Genomic DNA, 6772 nt, shown 5'->3' with positions numbered 1-6772 from the left:
TATATATATATATATGTGTGTGTGTGTGTGTGTGTGTGTGTGTGTGTGTGTGTGTGTGTGTGTGTGTATCAGCCTGACAAGAGCTATCCATGGGAAACTGAGGGACGAAAAGTTAAGGAAGCAGAAGATAGGATGTGGCAAGGGGGCATTTAAGGAGCACCTGAAGAACTTATTTTCATGCCAAAGAGAGAAACCACTTTAGAATAGGTTTTAATTTATGCAAATGAAGAAGTCAGAGAAAGAAGGGAAAGGAAGCCTCGCTGTCTTAGTTTCACTTTTACCTGCTGCAGACTCTTGTCCCCAGTGACCTAAAGTGCCTCTATGAAAGAGAAAGCCCTAGAAAGGGAAGGGGAGGGCTGGGGAGGGGAGGGAGACGTCTGCATTGGGAACTCAGAGTGGCTTCTGTACAAGGCCCCCCATATTCCCTATCGCTGTGTCTGTCTTTTATTATCTTAATTGTCTTAGAAAATGTGGTAAGGGTTTCAGAGTGGAAAGGAGGAAAAATGAGTTTTATTTTTCCCAGCTCCATTAAATATAGAAAAGAAAAGAAACAAAAGAAACCACTCTGCTATAATTAAACCCAATACCACAGAAACAACTGCAACAGTTTTCTCTGCGCAAATGTGAACACTACAAATCTCTCTTAGGGAAGAGGCAGTCAAATGACTCTAATATTCCTAAAGATGGAAGCTGTTGGGAGCAAAGCAGTTCAGGCCCAAAGAAATAGAGCGATATTTGAATCGCATTCTGATTATGCTGACAGATGTTGTCATGAAAGTGGCTTTGGGCCCACTTTCAGGGGCAGCAGGACAATTGTGCCGGTCAAAGCTAAGTTTGGAAAATTTCAGACCAATGGCAAAGGCAAATCTATTTAAATTTTTAAGTTGGTTTGTGTTCACTGCTGCTCACTGATGGAACAGAATCATTTCATAATGAATTCCTGCCTGGGGATCTTAACCTTTGGACTTGTGCCCCTGTTCCGCCCCAAAGTCATGACCTTCACAAGTTTTTTTGGCCACTCTGGGTGCTCATTTCCTCCTTGATTAAATAAATAAATAAAAATTTAAAAAATAAAAAAAATTTGCGTCAGAGTGGTTGTGACGAATGAAACAACTGATGTGAGAGTGTTGTATAAACTAATGTTGGTCAAATGAAATTATTTTAAGTATTATAGATATTGCTTGTCAGTAGCAGGAAACCAAATACGTTTAATTTTTTGTTTTATTGTATGTTGTTGTTTTTTTTTTTTTTGACAGGTCATTATGGTCTTGAATTTGCCATTCACTAGAGTACAACTAGGACGACCTGACCCTCCTCTTCATCCGCTTTTATTTCTTGACTTTCAAAAAACTAAGGAGATCTAACATCCCTTCAGGCTCAAACACTCCAAAGGTATGTGACTCAAAGTACAAATGAAGAGCAGAAGAGATCTTGAGTAAAATCCTTGTGTGGGCAACATTTGAAAGGAAGCCAGCAGCGCGACATTATATGAAAGAGCATTTTTGAGGCAGTTGAAGCTAAAACATAGAAATTATAATAGTTGCTGTTTGCTCTGCTCTCAACAAGAAGTTGGAGAAATGAGGTCTGTATTCTTCAGAAGATTCTGATTGAAAAGGAGATTTTTATTAAGTTTTAGAAAAGCCACAAGGCAGGGATGAATCCTCTGATAGCTGCTCAGATATTTCCTGAACATGATCCCTTTCGAGGGACTGCAGCTTTGATAGATGCGGCTGTCACTCTCAGACATGCCATGTGTGGTCAAATAAATGGATCAGTGCCTGTATGCGTAGTCTTCTATGGAAGAGCTGAGAACACAGAGACGCGAGGGTAACCTTATTTTGCTCAGTGCTGATTTTATATCTGTGCAGGTAAGGTGTGCAATTTTAAAACACAATTTACCAGGATGCTAAGAGATTGGCAGAGCTCAGGCTAGGGAGAGGCATGTACGTGCTGCAGAGCCAGAGATGTCTGTGCGTTGAATCAGGTCTGACTCAACAGTCTCTAAAGTAGAAGCAATGGCAGATCCAGAAATATCAGCCATTGTCACTCATGCTGCTGACTCTCAAGCCAAAATAAACGAGGCCGAATGAACTTTTTTGTCACATCTGACTCAGCAGCATACAGCTTAATGGACTGCTTCCCCAAAGAGAGAAGTGGTGGACATCTGCTCTTGGAAATGACTGATGTGTTCCCCAAACTAGCATGTTCTCTAGGGCTTTTATGTCATGTATTGCTTAAGTAGGATTTTCAACTTTTTGAAAAGTATTTGCAAAGAGTTAATAGAAAAGATTGTAATCTCTTCAAGTATAGACCAAGTGCGTCTCCCTTCTAAGGCTGTCTAGCATTGAGAGTGCTGGAATGTGCTGACCCCAAGTATTCTTCCCTTCAGCCCAGTGCATCTGTAAAAATAAAGCTCACTGCTTCCTCACATGTGACAAACAAGCATCTTCTACCCTGAACATCTACTAGGAATACACTTTAGGTTGTTCTGAAGGTCCATACACTGGTTTTAAGTCTTCCATGGTGCCACACGACTAGTATCCCACCACGTTAAGCTTAGAAATATGGCTGAGTTCAGAAAGACGCCTCCCCAAATAGCTGCAACCTTTGAAAAGAGGACAGGAGTTGATAGCTGCAAATCATTATAGGTCCAAGATAAGCACTTGCAGTGTTTGAGCAATCCTACAGTGGCCATCCTATAAGGATCAGGAGCCATCAACCTATAAAACTTGTCTTCAGAAAATAAACAACTCGCATTTCTTTTAACTCAGCCCTCTCAGATCTCCTTTCTTTTTTGTATCCCCTCCCATATTTCAAAGTGTATATTGGGAGCAAGGCTGGGGACTTCAGGTTCTACACAAAACCCATAGGGAACCAAAATGAGCCCCTCACTGGCATGAAGATAGGCGGGAGGGAGCAATGTTTATGGAGGTTATAAAAACATTTTTTTAGAAGACCATGGATATAAATTTTCTCAAAAGCAAGGGCAGTGTCATCTTCGTTTGTGTATACCTCACATAGTTAGCAGTGACTTGCATATAGTAGGCATTAAAAAATATTTATTGATACCATTGATCATTCATAGTGCAAACAAATTATTCCACATGTACCAAGAGAATCTCTATGGGGCACAGAAAGATAAATAAAACAAGGTCCCAATTCCAGAGTGTACCACAGCACCATTTGGTCCAGGCTGCAAATACACAAAATGCCTAGATATTTTTCATTTCTCCACATGAGGTTATATATGCCGCCATAGAGGTAATACTGACAAGAGTGGGAGCTGAAGTTGTTCATCATACAAATTTAAATTAAGCCACAGTTTTTGTACCTCTTTTGATGTTTTTTATCTTTAAAAGTTTAATTAGTGTATTATCCCACTTATATAAACTGTGTTTATATACCTACAGTCTATCATTTTTTTCTATATGACATAAAAGTTTCATAAAGGAATGGCCTCCAAAGTATAATATTAATGATGAACATTGTAATAAGGTGGGATTTCATGTGATTTTTTTCACCCTCTCCTTTCATTGTTCTGTATGTTTGAAACCTTATATTGAACACATACTTGTATGACATATAATCAGACAAAAGCAACAAAATTATATTCATTATGCAAAATAAGAAACAGGATGCAGCAAATCTTTGAATTAGGAGCGTCAGTCAAAATTTTTGAGCCAAAATGACTGGATTGATGGTGGTTCTGGTAACACAGATTGAGGCTTCAAGGGAAGGAATTGATTTGGGAGAGGACATATTGGGTGGTCGGGAAAGTCATGATGCACTTTTGCATTGAAAAGCATAGAAAAATACGTCATGACTTTCCCGACCACCCAATATATCAAATCCAAAGGTGGACATGTGGAGCTGGACGTGCCAGAAGAACACCTGCATGCAAAAGTGGAAGAGAGGCTCGGGGAAAAGCTGGCAGTGTAGATTTACAGGGTTACTGATGGGAGTGAAATTGTAAAGGGAGAGATTAGCCCAAATGGATAAGATAGAACTTGTACGTTTAGAGAGCAAATGAATTAAATAGACCCATAGATAAGAAGGAACCTATCATCGTGGGAATGGAGGAGGCCACAAAGAAAAGTCATTCATGGCACCAAAAACAGAGTGTCAACAAGATGATGGCTGGGAAAGCCTATGGTATTTGTAATTAGGTCTTTTTCTACAGTCACACAGAGGAGTAGGTAGGCGTTGTGTTCTCAAAAATAGTTAACATTAGGAAAAGATCAAGAAATGATGCTAAATGAATAAAGCAGGGCATATATATATATATGTATATATATATATATATATATGGTACCAAAAGAATGTATACAAGTGGATACTTTGGTGAATGTTGCTGTTAGGTTAGTAAATGAAGGAGAAAGTGTATAGTTCAGCCAGACCTGAGAAGAAGAGGGGAAAACTTCTGGGGACCACTGACCCATTGTTTATCCTGCAGACCCTCGTCCAAGACCATGGCAAGTGACAAATCCCATAGCTCTATATTCACATTGCCTTGTCTGGTGTCCTCATCAGCACTGCTTCTTCAAAGGAAAGCCTAGAAATCAGAGACCCAGGATGGGAGGGTGTCTCTGTTCTCAGAGGAGCCTACACTCACTCTCTTGGGGTTCCCACAGGGTACAGAGCAGTCTCGGCTGATGGGATGCTTCTTTCTCCCTCTCTTAGCTATCAACTCTGGATGTGGAAATGGGCCACTGGAGAGGTGAGGGGTAAATAGACAAGGAATCAGTCATAGAGTGGTGGCCATGGAGGACATCACTGAAAAAAGAAATAGCAACGTACACCAACACAGAGCAATGGAAAGAATAATGACAAGGTTAGGGGAGCACGAGTGGTGTGCTATGGTGGCAGGTGTGTGTGTGTGTGGGGGGGGTGCAGTGATGAGAAACGAAGTTGAAAGTTCAGGTTAGGACCAGCTTGTCCAAAGTCTTAAATGATATCCTTGAGACTTTATGCTTGTTCTTATTGGCAGTGAGGCATCGTCAAAGTGTTTTAAATAAAAGACACATATGATCAATTGTGCATTTGAGAACAGCTCTGAATGCAGTTTGAACTATTATTATGGGGGATTAAACCAGGAGGTTGGATGACCAGTTGGGAAATGGCTGCAGTCACTGGGGCAAGAAATGATGAGACACTAAATTAGGATAGTGGCAGTTGAGATAGAGAGGGTAGGTTAAAGTTTGGAAGGAGTTGTACGCAACATAACTAAAAGAATCAGGGGATTACTTAGATAGGAGGGATAAGACAGAAGAGCCACGGGGCCATGTCGGCATGGGAGCCCGAGTGGCTGGTGATGCTGCTGACCGTGATATAGAAGACAGTATATTGGGAGTTGGGTGTGGTAGGATATGTATTCTATATATACTGAGTATGTGATGCTTGCAGAATATTGGGGGAGGGAATGCAAATTCAGGCATGGAGTCCAGGAAAGAGGTTGAAGTTAGATAATAATAAAAGCCACTAGTTATGGGAGTTAGTTGAAACTAAGAGAGCTGATGAAATAATTATAGCTTTGACCCAGCTGTTAGCTGTCACTCAGGTCATGTGGGAACCCTTGAATAATAGGGAGGAACATTCTTTGCCAGAAGTAGAAACAAACCCCAAAATCCCAGACCCACAACCATCTGAACTCTCCAGTTATGCACTTGGCAGAAGCTGAACAACAGCATCCACAGAGAAGACATATTTTGTCTTGTGGATCCAATTTTCCATGCTCACAATTCCTAGTTTAGATATAAAGATGATGTGATATTGGACACATACTTAGTTTAGGAATTTTTGTTTTCTTCAATAATCTGATAAGATTTGCATTGAAATCCATTTGATCATTTACCACAAGCAATTGCAAATTTAGTAAATATTTGACAAAAACCTAAAAAGCTTACATACACAAGTTAAATGGGCTACAAATATGAACTTGGAATCACGCACAGATACTTTCTGAAGTTTTCTCTGTCAGGGTTCTTTCAGTTCTCTATCTCTTCTGGGGAAATCAGCTTGACTATGTAATTCAAAGTGAAATTCTTTTTTTGTTGGTTTTGGTGGCTCCAAAACTGTCAGAGTGGGTGAAAGTGTCAGATTGGCCATTGTAAAGTATCTCCATGGTACTCATCAATATGCAGTGACTTGTTTTGATCAGTTTGATTTTTTTGTGGTCTTATAGATCTATTCATTATTTCACTTCCCTGGGTTTGACACTTCATAAGGCAAATAATTTACATCCTCATTTACATGGTTTAAACCTTCAATTTATCTAAAGCATCTAAAGATCATCTTTAGTTATAATGGCAAAATCTTTTTCTTTGGTGAAAGTGATTGATGTGTTTTTGCTTTATTTGCAAAATGGTATAGAGCATCTGTATATGACAGTAGGTTTTGTAATTCATGAGATTTCTTTTTATTAATAATCATTTTAAATATAAAAGGAATGCATACTTAAAACTTAAACTTTCAAACTATTAAAAGCATAAAAGTAAAAAAAAAAGAGAGAAAGTGGGACTGTCCATAATCATTGGAAACTTGGCATCATTTTACACGTTTTTTTTAGCCATCTATAAAAGTATGGATAGCATTTATAAAAAGAATAACATACTAACCTCATGGTTTGCTTCCTTATTTTAGGTAGCAAACTAAGTGATTGTTCCTAATTAGCATTTATGGATCTACAATATATTTTTTAAAGCTACACGGTAATATGTCATGTAGATGTTCCATAATTTAATAATGACCCTATCGGCGCTACTATAGAAACTAC

At 39.1% G+C, this 6772-nt stretch overlaps 1 protein-coding gene across 2 annotated transcripts in view; it reads left to right on the top strand.

The window, feature by feature from the left end:
- Positions 1–6772, top strand: part of CABCOCO1 (ciliary associated calcium binding coiled-coil 1) — a 793651-nt gene that overhangs the window by 448862 nt on the left and 338017 nt on the right. For both annotated transcript variants that reach the window (XM_019638395.1, XM_019638396.1), the window contains exon 3: positions 1257–1392. The gene's annotated coding sequence lies outside the window, so the exon portion shown is untranslated. The remainder of the gene's footprint in view (positions 1–1256; positions 1393–6772) is intronic.

The sequence above is a fragment of the Hipposideros armiger genome, unplaced genomic scaffold (genome assembly GCF_001890085.2).
Source record: "Hipposideros armiger isolate ML-2016 unplaced genomic scaffold, ASM189008v1 scaffold_39, whole genome shotgun sequence".
Taxonomy (NCBI): domain Eukaryota; kingdom Metazoa; phylum Chordata; class Mammalia; order Chiroptera; family Hipposideridae; genus Hipposideros; species Hipposideros armiger.
This window is presented reverse-complemented; position numbering and strand designations above follow the sequence as displayed.